We start from the raw sequence: 15,080 nt of genomic DNA on the forward strand, positions 1-15,080 counted from the left end.
TGCCCATCTTTTTTGGGAATAATTTTTTGGGCGAACCATTCCTTTAATTTGTTCTTTGACCTTCATCGATGAGAAGAATAGGATCCCCGCAGCACCCACATGATGGAATACGGACGGACTGGGCTGGAACCAATGACCTGGCATCCCTTATGGGGCAGGCTGATCCTGTATAGGCGCACACCAACCAGCCGTGTAGGTTGTTATTGTATAGTATTGCATCATGATGACGATGTGTCTCTTCTTAAGCCTCTGCTTGTACCCTTTTCCAGCAGAAAATTCTTAGCAGCAGAGTTCTTTTCTGTTGCTCTCATTTTTGTGTGAGATTAAAACTTGTTATCCTTACAAGATCGACTTGGCCCTTTCTTCCCTAGTGGGTTGTATTCTCTCTGGTCTGAGCTTCCAGGGGCTTGCCTTCAAGGGTAATGCATGGAAATGGGTCTGTGGTAATGGCCCGGACTCCAGCGGAAGTGGTGACTTGGAACTGTAGTTGTTTCCCGGAAGATCTCTGTGAGGGAATAGGTGGAGGACCAGCCTCAGCGAGACCCTGGAGGAGAAAGGGGGAGAGGGGGCAGTGACTAGCCACTAGAATTATCAGATGGTGAGGTCGACAGTGCTCCATGAGGTACCGGGGACAGCTCTGGAGCACAGGAGCCCAAACTAGTGGCAAGTGGGGGGCAGATGTCTGCCCAGCCCACCCACTCCCCCCCGCAGAGAACAGAAAAGAATGCAGGCCAGGTTGCAAGACTATCTTCTCGACTCTGCCGGTGAGTGAAGTAGAGGTCCAATTATCGTATGAAAAATGGGGTCCAGAGACACTGAGGGGTGGTTTAATTATGTCACTTGGTTAATATTTGTTGAATAGTGCGTTGGTTGTTTTATGATGATTATAAAGGGATGTGGTAACGTACATCTGGATACGACTGTGACTGTGTGCGTCCCACCTCATGTTACGTGTGACGAATAAACAGGCAGTTGCTTCCTTACGGAAAGCAGTTCCCTGCTCACACGGAGAACTGGCTCTGGTACATTTACGCGTGCACCAAACCACAGAGGTCACCCCTCTCCTCTACGGGCCGAGGAGCGCCCCTGTAACAATTCTGACAGCAGCCCTTGAGTGTGTGATTTGAAACCATAGTTCTCAACTCACCCGTTTTTGGCGGGTGTCACCCGCCTTGAAAGCAGATGAATCACCCGCCAAGTCCCTCATACGCCCATTCACTTCGATGGGCCTCTCACCCGCCAAAAAGAAAATCGGGTGTTTTCACCTGCCTTGGTGACAAAAAAGGTTGGGAGCTATGTGAAACATGAAGGAGAGATTTAACTGGTTGTAACATTGAAGGTGCACTGGAATAGTCTCATTAGAATCTGTAAATAAGTTAGATGCCCCCACACAAGTAGGTTTGCCCCTTGTGTACAAAAGCACCAGTTTGAAAGGTCTTCTGCGTTGCTGCTGGTGAACAAAATCATAGTGTAGCTCAAATATCCTGCCGAGCTGCTGCACCACAGGGAGTTATCGAGTTGCTAAAGAGTAAGGAAGTGCAATGGAATACACTTGATTTTGTGGTGCCCTCTCACTGGCATAATTTCTAAAAATATGACGCTTGTGCAAAAATGACAGAAATATATCTCCTTCAAAAATAGCACACAATCTCGTCCTGGCTGCACAAACATACACTGGACGTAATGGATGGAATGATACACTCATCTCTTGGACAGCTTTTGCAGAATGTAGAAATGGAAACAATTCCAAGCATTCAACCAAGGGAATATTGAAAACAGCTGCGGTAAGTGTAGTTCAACAATGTGACACAAGATGGGGCTAAAACAAAAGCCAACATCCACGATGACACAGCTCTTTTTTTAACAAGAAAGTGGTGGGAGTCAAATACAGTTGAAGTGAAAATTTCAAGTCCAAATCATTATGCCATCTTAATTTGGACTAACGTCTCTCTCCCATCTCGCACAATGCAACGACTTCAAATGAAACACCTTACCAGCATACAAACTCCCTACATTTACACATGTAACGAACTTTTTCCTTATCCCACACAATCAACTGCATGACATGTTACCCTATTTTTCTGAAATGTGTGCTATAAAATGCAATTTGTAAACCTTTTACAAATATTTCTAAAAGGTTTACAGCGGAACCCCACAAAGGCCTTTGGTTGGTTTGGCAAGCTCGCAATGCTTGCTTGCTGAAGCCAGTTCTGGCTTAAAGATGTTCACCCTTCCACTTAAGAATCCACCAGCCGCCACTGATAACTAGAATGAAGCACATTATATGACACTTAGCTCAGTCCCGACCACAACACTGACTATCAGAACTCTTCACACCCCACCCCCACCAGAACACAGCGCGCAGGTGTTGCAGAGTAAGGCAAGTTGGGGGAGGGGGCTGGCGGGGGGGAGAAGAGAGCAGATATTTTGAATAATGTGCGTCCCTGAATATAGTGCGCTGGCTGCTTTGCATACAAAAAGTGCATTTTGGGAACATAAGAATGACCACCAATTGATCAAATATGTCTGATAGTAATTGAAATGTGTATTCCTTCTGAACATGAAACACTTGGTATGATGCTCATTCCGAATAGTTACCAGACAGTAAACTGTGTGCAAAGCATGAGACATATATACAGCATTGGACTGTTTCATTGTTTGAGCTTGGGCTGTTGAGCAAAGGACGACTTTCAGATGCAGTTTGTGCATATCACCGCTCAGCAGCACTCATTGAGACAGCGTTCAGGAGACTTGCACAGTCAGTGGCAGAAAGCCTCCTGACATGGAACGGCGCTCCTCCTTGTCCCAGCCCAATTCCTCCCCTAGAATGAATGGTGTGGTAAGTAACTGCTGCCAAGTAAGTGGTTATGAACCAAAGTAGAGGGGGCCTTGAACAAGGGCAAAGATCACCTACCAAGCTATAAGAGCATCGCCCGGGTTTAGAGATGACTGTTTTATTTTCAAAATGCATAGGCGGGAGGAGGAATGCCAGAGAGTTGTTGGCAGCTTGCATCCTTCAGTGGGCCAACTACTCAGTTCTCCAGGATTGATCTGCCCACCACAGATTGATTCAAGTTCGGTAGCTGCCCATTTTGTTTCCAAGGCCCCAGTGGTGCCAGAGGAAATGAGCCTTGCAGCAAGCAGATTTCACACAGTCGTACCCCTGATTCTACCTTCAAATATCCACTGGTCCCCTGTGTGATAGAAGCCTTATTGTATGAAATAGACTTAAACCAGAAGGAATACTTGGGGGTTGGGGGAGGGCTGAAGGAAGCAGGCACAGCAGCCAATCAGCTTGCTTGGATTGCGGGCTGAATCCCATGTATTCCAACATGTAGGCTGCTCACACCCAGACCGCCATTTTCTTTCACCTCCGGCTCCTTCTGTCCCCCTCCCTCCTGTCTCCATCCCTTAACCCCCCACACCACTTAGATAATTCCTCTGGCAGTAGCGCCACTGCCGCCGCCACATCTTGGGTCCCCATGGAAATGGAAGAGGGGCTCTGCATGGCAGCTATCTTGGGTAAGTATTTTGTGTGAACGAATGGAAAGCTGTGAGTTCATCCCATTCATTAAAACAAAATAGATTGCTGTCAGCACCCTGAGTTTTTGGATTAAAAACCCAGGGTGCTAATAGCAATAAAACCTGATCGCATGGTAATGGCTCAAGGGCCCATCGTTAAGGCCCGCAACCTGGTTGAGCCTATAACTTGGACACCAGGCTATTTCCACCTGATTGCTATATTAGAACCCAGTGTGGGTGCGACAGCCAATCAGGTTGCTCGGAATGTGGGATGAAGCTTATTGTTCAAGCTTGCATTCCGAGCAAGCTCCCCACCCTTCATCTTTCCTCCTTCCCCCTCGAACTCTCGCTGCTTCCTCTCCTCTGTTTCCCTCCGCACTTCTTATTTACCTCCCTGTGTGGTATCTGCCATAGAAATGAAAGAGGGGCTCCACTCGGAACCTCACTTCCATTTCCATGGCAGCCATGTTGGGTGAGTATTTGTTTGAAACAACGGGTTGTGCGCTTGCTTACACTGTTTTTTCAAACAAATATTTTGCCATTAACACCCAGGAATATATGAAATACAACAGGGTTTATGTTTAAGGTGGGAGACCTGAGCTGGATAGACTATGTGCATAATCACACTATTTATTGTTGGCAGGAAACATAGGCTGTGTCCCCTGCGCATTTGGAGAGCTATCTAAGTACCAAAAGACAGGCTCTGAAAGGCCGAGCAGATGCCCAAAATGGGGGCTGCTAACATTTATGTTTGCTGACCTCCCTGTATCGTTTGATCTATGTAAATTGGATGCCCAGATGTCCTGGATTTACTGTTAAAAGGGAGTGAATCATTCAGACCCCAACATATTGTATTCCATGTTTATAATACCAACATTTAACCCGTTTTTAGGTTCATACATGCTATTGTAACTAAGTTACTGTCTGAACAAAGGTGCTGTTTGTCACTCCAAGATTTTATTATTTTGGGTGACTTGAATGATACTGTAGAGGAGCAGCTGAATGCCTCTGCAGGAGGTCCCGTTCCCATATGTGGAAATCGGAAATCGTGACCTGCACTCACCATTGATTGTGCCCATTCCACGGAGAGTCTTCGAGTAAAGGAAGACCCCATATGACGTATCCCTGTAGAGATGACAATCTCTTGGAGGAGATCCCTGAAGGAATATGAAGATGAGAGGAAAAGAGGCTGGTGACGTCACAAGAAATGAGCATGAAGCACTGAGAAGAGGGGTCAAAGAAGAAGATGCATAGAACTTATAGAATTTGATGACGAAGTAAAGAATCGAGTAAACTTTTATATTGCAGAAAGAAGATTGCACGTGTTAGAGCACTGCAGAAAATGCAAGCTGTTTTATAACTGTACAGATGCAGCAACGCAAGTAGATTAAGTAATCAAAAAGGATGGCTATACGTAGTAAACAGACTGCAGGCGGTGCCGCCATTATACATGGCATAGAGTGCCGCTCATAACAACACAATCAACATCCACGTCATCTACCAGTCCCCAGGACTCCGAGCGGATTTTCAAGAGCAAATCACTCTCAGCGAAAAACTTAAAAAATCCACTAAAACTATACTCCTAGGTGATCTCAATCTAGGCTACAACGATTCCAATGACAAAACAGCAATATCATTCCTCAAGGACCTCTCCAATTTAGACTTCACTCAAAAAATTATGTCGCCCTCCCACACCAAAGGCAGAACTCTGGACTGGCTGCCGACCCTAATTGCAATTCCTCTGTCACCTTCAACACCTTTCTCCCATGGACAGATCATAGCTGCATACAATTCACGATCGCCACTGCACCTACCACTAAAACCACAATACATAAATCTGCCACTCTAACTAGAAGTTCCAATAAATTAACTGCAGACAACCTGAGCCGCCTTCTTAACACACCATGTCTGGCCCCACCTTTTTCACAAGATCCAAATATCTTAGCAGACATTCTCAAGGACTCACTCACCAACGTAATAAACTCTGTTACTCCTTTAGAAGAAAAAAAAGAAAAAAAGTCTTTCCACTCGAACTCATGGTTCACAGAAGACCCCCAAGCTCTACTCAACAACAAGCGCTAGGCGCTTAAAAACTGGCAGGCCAACCCGTGCGACACCACTAAAGACTTGTTCAAAGACATCGCAAAAAAATACAAAGTTGTCATCTTTAATGCCAAATCTGAGGCCTACAACCGACGAATATTAGACTCTAAGTTCCATTCGAAAGAACTCTTCACCATCTTTAAGGAGCTTACAGTGCCTCCCATCTCTACTGACGAGATCATTAAAGATGAAGCTTGGTGTAACAGTATCCAAGCTGCCATGCTCAATAAAATAGACCTCCTACAAAACAATATCCTTGACCACTACAATACCCCACCGAAACCGAAACAGCCCACACATTCTCCATCCTCCAGCAAAACCATTAACATCCCCAAATTTGCCTTTAACGAAGTCTCAGAACTAGAAGTCATGGACATTTTGAAACATCTGAAACCATCGACCTGCAAAGGCGATACATGCCCCCAAAGTTAATTAAGGACTGCGCTGAACCACTTGCTCCACTCATTACTGCATTCATTAATGCCTCCTTTAAGACCTGCTCCATCCCAGACAGCCTCAAAGAAGCTTGGGTGCGCCCCCTTTTTAAAAAAGCAGACTCTTGACCCCACGCTGCCTAACAACTACAGACCTATAACGACAGTCCCTTTCCTCCTCAAAATTCTAGACAAAGTGGCACACTTCCTAGGTAACAGACAGTCAGGATTCCGTAAAGGCCACGGAACGGAGACTGCTCTGCTGGACCTAATAAAACAAATAACGGAGATACTGGACACAGGTAAACCCGCCCTCCTCCTCCTCCTTGACCTCTCAGCGGCGTTCGACCACAAAACTCTCACTGCACACCTCTCCCACTCAGCACATTTCTCAGACCAAGCGACTTCATGGATAACACCCTTTCTAGAAGGCAGGGCCATGAAAGTCTTCTCTAACACATCCAATGCAATACCATCCATAATACACTGTGGTGTCCCACAAGGATCTTGTACAGCACCTACTCTGTATAACCTCTTTACAAAGCCTTTTTTCGATAAACTGGACGCACTTGGGATCGCATACACCAACTACGCAGACGATACCCAAGTGCTCCTCCCCCTAACAGGCTCCTACCACACATGAAAAAAGAAGGACTGAGAATCGCAGTAATAAAGCATTTGTCTGGCCTGGTATCAAAGGATGGAGCGGCCAAGAACCGGATATCTATCCTGGAAGAACAGTGAATGTGAGAAGCTGAATCAGCCCTTGTTAAGGTGCAAGAATGAACACCATGAATGCCAAGTTTATTAATTCAAGACAATTAAATGCTGCAAAATAGGCCGAAAATACGGCCTCCTGTCACGTGAGTCCAGGATGGAAATAGGACTTGGGGCGTACAGACCTGAACTGCGATAAGAGTGTGTCAATACTTGCTTTTATTCTCAGGAGCAATGATACTTCGCAAGGACAAGTTCAAGGACAAGGACAAGTTCAAAGACAATCTGAATGGCAGATGGCATGAGCGATGGGAGATAGTGCCGGTAAGCTTCCCGGCACCGTTGTTTCCGGACCGGCAACGTTGTAATGAGGCCCATTGCATAGGCCAGTCAGTGCAGAGATTATGCAGAGCCGACCAAGCAATTCTGAGAATAACCTCTGGGTTCCTCCCAGGTAAATGTCTCCCACACAACTAAATCCATGTGTTTCTGCCCTCCTACCAAAAGTATTGTGCCACTGTCCAAACACCATACCCAACACTGGCTGCCACATCTTGTAAAGCCCTCTGCCGCTTTGGACAGGGGTTCGCACTATAAATGATAAAATAAAAGAATGACTTCAAAGATAATGTACTCCTGTTGACCCCAAATGTGCATCTGTAAAGTGATGGGCATCTGGGTGAGGTCCCCGGGTTTCAGTAGGGAGCCATCTATGGAATAGTTTGGCATGCGCTGAGGCTTAAAGAACACTGATGTCATGTGTTCCCAGGCAAGGTGAACATCTATGGAGTGGCCTGTGGCTCTGGAAACAGTGGTCAATTAAAACAGTACTGTTCACCAGTGTGGTCGTTCCTAGAAGCACAGTGTGGACATAGATGGGTGGGCATGCTGGATTTGACAAGCAGGCCCATTAGGAAAACAAGAAAGAATTAGATACGCTCGAAGAAGAGTTCCCTGTTATTGCAAAGCTTTGCCATTTCCTTAATTCGATGATGATCAGGTCCGTAATAAGTGTCCTTTGCTTCCACACAGTGGAGTCGGTCGACTGGAAGGAAAAAAGCAGAAGCGTTTAATATTTTGGGGTTTCCTGCAATTGCACCAGCGATCCTAGATCCTGAATTTGCTATGGCAACCTGGATTTCATTCCCCAGTCCGAGTTGGAAAACGGTCATCTGAGCGTCTTTGAACCAAATGAACTCTGCAACCAGTTTTAAAAAAATGAACATCAGGGACAAGCAAGTCCCTAGCACCCTGTTTTAGTGTCAGCATTTCCATTCCCTTAGCCTGGGATGAGGACTGTCTAGATAACAATTTCTTAAGAATGGTGGCATCTAAACTGAGTAATGAGCTGTCCTAGGTCAAAGCGTCAACTCCCCAACGCAAAACAATGAATGCGACTTTGGACTTATCACTTGGAAACTGAGAGGGTTTCATTCGAGCATGTAGAAGGCTCTGTGTTTGGTAGAGTTTGTACTTATTTGGGTCACCATAGAATTGCTCTGGTGTGAGTAAGCAGCATTTCAACTGACAGAGTTGGGTCCTGGCACAGGGAAGGATGAGGAACTGGCTTAGCCACACCTCAGGTTTCTTATCTACCTATTCCTGGATTTCCTTGGCAGAATTGCGCATGGCAGCATTTTCTCAGTGCCCTGCTTCTATCTCGACTTCGATTTGGCCCAGCTAGGTTGCCCATGGAAAGATCCACCAGTCCAGCTGCTGAAATAGGCTAGGCATCCAACTGTCGAGATATGACTCCCAGATACCACACATGAACTGATGTGAGTTAGCATCAACCCTCCCGGCTTACAAACACTCCCCCAGGAGGCAATGGTGTGCACTTGAAAGACAAGGGGGCCAGTACCATCTGACCTGGAAAGGACAGGAGAGGGTGTCTTCTCTCAAGCCCGAAGCATAGAGGCAGCAAGGTCAGGAGCAGAACAGTGGAACACCAGTGGGGCTGGGGAGGACAAGGAAAAAACAGAACTTGGCTTGCCTAGAGTACTTCCACCATCCACGTGCTCAGGCCTCTTGCAGACTTGCAGCCACAACAAAGGTGGATGGTCCGGCAAGTAACCACGCCGGCCAAAGAAACAACAGGTCTCTCGGGTGTGATAGGAGGAACTTGGTTGAAGGCAGCAGCTGGGATGGACACAAAGATGAAGCATGGGTGAGTGGAGAGCACTTTTGCTGGGATCACAGCACGCCAATAAGATGCAGATAATCAAAGACGTTGGGAGGTGAAGGGCACAGGCAGAGAGATAGCTTTTGTAGACTACCTGATAAAAGGGTGGGCTGCATCTTCTTGCTAATAGCCAGGTTTGTACAGAGAAAATAAGCAGAGATAATCTCTGCAGTACTTGCAGAGAGCACATAGACCGGTTGAGTCACAAATCTGCGAGAGGTATTGAGCAGATTCATGAAGCAGGGCTGTACATCTGGTAGCATCTGAGCGGTTAAAAATAGATTGCTGTCTACAAGGTACAAACAACTTACTGTTGACCAACACATATTAAAACCAGAAGAAGGGTTTAATAGAGAAAGTGCCTCCTCTTTAACTATGAGTGTCTGTCCAGCCTACAAAGAACAAATGGCCCCAAACAGGGCTTAACATAGGAGAAATAAAAATGTGATCAGGAAACAGGGTTTGCACATACGCATTTCTTGTTTCTTGACATCCATTCTTAAAATGCTCGGAGGCAGGTAGTAATGTTGCTCTGTGTTCTAGTAGCTTTAGTTAGGTTTAAAGCTAATTGTGTATTGTCTGAGTAGAACAGGAAAGATGGCGCCAACCATTTCATGGGGGTCTCGCAGTGATCATGTCACTAATAAAGAGACCAGGCAATAGAGTTGACCCTTGGGGGGACCCCTATTTGCACGTTAGCCGGTGATGATCTGACATCCCCAATGTTCAGTGGGCAAGTTCTGTGGCTTGGGAAAACTTTATCCATGCCAAAACAGTGCTCTTAACAATCACGTTACTTTGGAGTCTATCTAAAAGGCATATGGGAGCCACAGTGTCATAATCTTTTGATAAGTCATGGAGTATCAAAATAGTTGGGATGGAGTATCAATATAGTTGGTTGGTTTTTATCTAATGCTGTAAGGATTTTTTCTCTCATAGTGGTAAGTGCCATTTGTGTACTTCTTCCAGATCTGAAATATGATTGATTGTCATCAAAGAGGTTGTGGGATTCACTATATTCAGTGTGTTGGGTTGTATTGACATGAAGGGAATATTTGAGGTTGGGTGATAGTTTTCTAAGATCAATGGGTTGGGCAGCTATGAGTTACTTCAGGAGTGGGTGATGTGACAGGGGCAGTGTTGTGGCCGTGTCAGAGAAGGGAGGGAGCCCCCGCATCCCACGAGTGGTAGCAGAGGCAGTGCAGGCGCATCCCATCCCGTCCCCTCCTTACCTTTATGGGGCAGCCCGAGGAAGCAGCATAGGACGGCGGTAGGGCCAGGGGAGCCCTTCCACATCTGGGAAGATGCAGCTAGGAAAGAGGATGGGCCGCAAACGATGGCCCCGCCCATCAGCAGCACGACAGGATGTTGCAATGATGTACGCTGCACCAGGGGGTGCCGTGGAAACAACATCACTGGCCATGTCTACTAGAGCCTGTGCGAATAGGAGACCTCCACTTAACCACCAGGTAGAAGGTTTTGCAAGCAAGGGCCTGCATGAGGGCCCAGCTCAGGCACAAGCCCACCAGGGAATATGTTTAATAGATGCCAGTTTCCAGGGAAGCCATGACAACCGACACACTATGCCCCTATGCCACAGGGGATTTGGGGGGAACATTTGACCTCCAAGAATGCCTGAAAATCAGAGCACCCTGTACCCCGTGCTAGAAAGTGGCAAGACTACTTGGAGAAAGGGGGCAGTGCTTACAAGCCCTCACCAAGCCTTCCCCTGATAGCTCCGTCAAGGAAGGTAAGTGATTCACCAAGGTAAGTTGAAGAATCCTGGGAGGGTGCGGGGTATTTAAGAAGGTGTGTGTGAATGGTTGAATGTGAGTTAGGGTGAGGACAGGAGGTGGAGGAGGATGTCCGAAAGGCCAGAGGAGGCGAAAGCGACAGGGGTGCAGAGGCTATTAGCGAGGGGTCAGTGGAGTGTTTGTGTGTGGGTGGAGAGTCTGAGGTGTAGAGGTGGAGCAATGAGCAACAGAGTGTTAGTGGTAATAGTGACAGAGGTAGTAGTAGCTGGAAGTGGAGCTAGTTGTAGTGGGAGTAGTGGAGCAGTGAGTGAGGGAGAGGTAGGAAGTAGTAGTAGTGGGCATGAAGGATAAGTTGTAAGTAGAATAGGCAGTAGAGCGGTAGTTGGTAGTAGAGGGCTATAGCAAGCGTTAGTGAGCAGAAGCATCAGAAGACTGACATTAGTAGTAGCAGGAAGAAAAGGTAGCAAAGTATTTGTATTTATAATCGAGGAAGAGCAGTAAGAGCAACAGCCAATGGGAGAATAGGAGTAGTGGTAGGAGAGAGAGAGAGATTATAACAAGAAGAATAGCAAGAGGCTTAGAGGTAGAATAGGAGGAAGGAGGGAATAAAGTATAACAGCAGAGGTGGTAGTAGAATGGTAGTTGGAAGTAAAAAGTGTAGTTCGACAAGGAGTAAGAAGCGGCCTCAGATCAAAGGATGGCAGTGGAAAGGAGGAGTAAGAGATTGGAGGGACAGTGATGTGGTCGGAGGAAAAAATCTTGGGACCCAGGGCAGAGAGAAGAGACAGGGGTAAAAGGGTGTAAGCAACGAGTCAGTGCAACAGTGTAGAAGAAGGCACCATCCCTAAGAACACTAAACAGGGCTAGGAGAGGGAAAGTTAGAAGAATGCTATGGAGTCCGGTAGCCATTGCCGTAGGAAAGCCACACTTGGGGCCTCATTACAAGTTTTCCGGTCCAGTAACAAGGGTGCAGATAAGCTCAGAGTGCATCCTTGTTCCCTGATCGGCAAACTACGTGTCTGCCTGCTGTGGCGCATGCGGCCACGATATGCAGACTGTTCACGGAAGCGCCGGCACCGTTAACAGTGCCGGCACTTCCGTGTCCCCACTGTTAGGCAAGATTGCATGCAGTAGTACCCTTTGGGTGCACTACAACAACCCTGACCTCCTGGCAACAGGAACCGAAACTTTGGTATAAGCTTGTACTACACAGGTTGGTAGTGTGTTGAGCAGCCAGGCTTATCTCAAGAGGGGTCAGTGTGAGCTGTAGGGGAGTTACACAGAGATTCACAGTGACAAGTATCCAAATAAACACTTACACACAAGGTTTCTTGAATATACAAATATGAATTTATTTATCAGTCAGTTAGAATAAGCCTTCTTCAGAAGGGGGCAATATAACAGTAACACTCAAATACACTTCAAAAATACACACTCTTAATATTTCAAAATCAGTAAGTACCCCTTTTTTGCATGGCCCACAGACACTACCTACACCCTCAGGTGACTTCAATAGTTAGGGTGCTGGGGACATTAATATATCACTGTTGCATTTAGAATCAGATTGAAGCGTTTGTCAAAGAGAAAGGTTATTATGACACAACAAGAGATCTCACAAATTTTTCCCCCCAATGCAAAATGAGTTTACCCTTTCCTGGAAGGAAGACCAAACACATTCACAGAGGGGAGAAGAGTCATTCAGGGAGCCAGGCTAAACCAAAGTCAATTTGAGCCAAACAATGTTTTAAAAGTCTTTGTAGATAGAAGAATTCAAAGTAGGGCCACAAGCTGTTTAGGCTTGTGAAGTAAAGAAGTTGTCAGCAACTCTACAGAGCAACCACAACAAGTCTCACCAACAGAGAACAAGTGCAGCTACATGACAAGAGGTACGTTCTCTCAGACTGTACAGTACATTTAGGTAGAAGAAAAATGCAGCAAATAGCTTCTGTTCCTGTGCAGCACTGCAGATGCTGGTGTTCTTGGGACTCAGTCATGGGGACAAGAGAGAGGACTTCTGCGGACTCCTGCACTGCAATGGGACGGTTACCGACCGCAACAGGCAATCTTCAAACAAGTGGCACGTCTGTGTTTTACGCTCCTCGCGTCTACCGCAAATAGCAACACCGCGGTTTCTGGCTGTTGAGATAGACTTTCCTTGCATCTGGGGTCCAGTACTCTGTTGAGGTGGCTCAGGCTCGGTCAGTCCTGCTTTCTGAGTCCAGAGGATCTTCCTGGAGCTCTTGGCCAACTAAACAGCAATGCACACAATCTGCCGTTCCTTTCCCTGGCGTTTCGGTTTCCAGCAGCAACTCTGTGGAAATTCAACCAGCTCAGAGAGAATGTCCAGGTGGCTTACTTCAGAGTGGATTGGTCCCACCAACTCCAGGGGAGAAGTTGTCCTTGCAGGGACTTCTCTGTCGATACGAATTTGGAGTTTCAGCACAGCAGCAGGTCTTCACCGGACAAACCAACAACGGTCCAGGAGTTGCAGCAAGCGTCCTCTTCAAGTTCTTCTTCGGTTCCTTCGTCCAGTGGTCGACTCTGCCTTCCAAGCCAAAAGCCTTGCCTTTTATTTAGGTTTCTCCCAGTCATTCCAGCCCAGCTGTCAGTCACCCAGCAGGTGGCTGTCCTTGCCGAACAGTCAGCCAGCCAATCATCACAGAGTGCATTTGGGTCTCCTAGGAGACTAAGCACAGGGAGTTTCGGGCACCTCCCTCACTTCCTGCCCCCATCAGACACACTGGAGCCAGGGGCAGGCTTCACTCGTGAATCCCGCCAAAGGCAAAGCAAACAAAGGAACCAAACCTGGTCTGGCGCGCAGAATAAATCTCAAGAAGTACCTTTCCACAAAGAAATGGCACAAAAAGAAGACTGGGCCATTTTGAAAAATGCACACCTAGGTAGTTAAAAGTAACCCACTACCACCAGCCATTCAGTGAGGAAAGGGTAACAAAAAATGTTTACATGAGAAGCTAGAAAAAGGGGATATTAAGTAACCCCTCCACCACCCTATTGTAAGATAGTGTGTGCTGGGTCTAGAAAGTGACAAATGTAAGTAAAGTCAATTTCACTTTACTACTATTGGAAACAGTAGTTTATCCAAGAGAAGGTATTTAAGCCTTTGGAAAGTCTCAAAGTGCTGTGTGACACAATGTAAAGATCATTCCTATGGAGTTTGTCAGACTCTACAACCAAAAGAAACACAGAGTTCAATAATCATATTAAAATACATGAGAGAGTGGGGGAAAGGGTCCCACTCTCTACAGGTTAAAAAAAATCAAGTCCTCAAAATCCAGCAAAGTTGCTGGGGGTCTCTAGGGTGGAGGGAAATAGCACATTTCTGAGAATTCTCCCTAACACCCACTCCCATAGATTCCATTTGGACTCTATGGGAATGGTGGCTTACATTTTACTGGCACCTTACCACCAGACTCTTAAAATTAGCCCCTTAGTCTTAGAAAGAACAAGAGACAGTAGAGGTCACCTGGTACTAACTAATCTATAACTTTCGAAAAAGCACTCATCAAAAAACTAGATGAATTAGAAAGGGATCACATACTAGGCTTGACGAATTTCTCAAACAAAGACAAAATGGCACTGAAGACACTGTCCGATAACGACAGCAACATCATCAAACCAGCTGACAAAGGCGTAGCAACGGTGATAATGAATACTGCTGAATACCGCATCATGGTAAAGATTCTGCATGATGATCAAAGGAGCTACAGGAAATTGGGGAGTGACCCCACAGAAAGAATCCAACAATGGATTACACTGATTGTAAATGAGGCACTCCCAGAAGGCTATATTAGCAATAAAGAATACAAATTCTTACTCCCAGCCACTCCAAAATGCCCAGCCTTTTATGCATTACCCAAAATACACAAGGGCACCAGCCTGCCACCGGGTAGACCCATAGTCTCTGGCATTGGCTGTATCTTAGAGCCACTGTCACAGTTTGTTGACTACTTCCTCAATCCAGAGGTGCCTAAAATGAAATCTTATTTAAAAGACACTACACCAGTCTAATGCCTGACAAGCGATCACCACTTTGACTCCATTCATCAAATCCTTGTGACCTTAGATATAGAATCACTTTACATCAGGGTTCCACAGGCGGCCACATTGAGGGTCATTAAAAAGACACTTAGAGACAGAGAGAGCCTGCAATAGCCATCCCAGTCAACTTCATAATGCATTTGGCAGAAATTGCCCTGACCTGTAACATCTTCATCTAGGATTTTCTTTTAACAAATCACAGGGACAGCAATGGGTGCTACATTTGCCCCTACTCTTGCCAACCTATATGTAGCAGATTTTGAGATTGAGACTATCTACAACATCAATAATCCATTTGCTGATAGAGTC

This window comes from Ambystoma mexicanum, chromosome 3p (genome assembly GCF_040938575.1).
Source record: "Ambystoma mexicanum isolate Mex_15411 chromosome 3p, UKY_AmexF1_1, whole genome shotgun sequence".
In the NCBI taxonomy this organism is placed as follows: Eukaryota; Metazoa; Chordata; class Amphibia; order Caudata; family Ambystomatidae; genus Ambystoma; species Ambystoma mexicanum.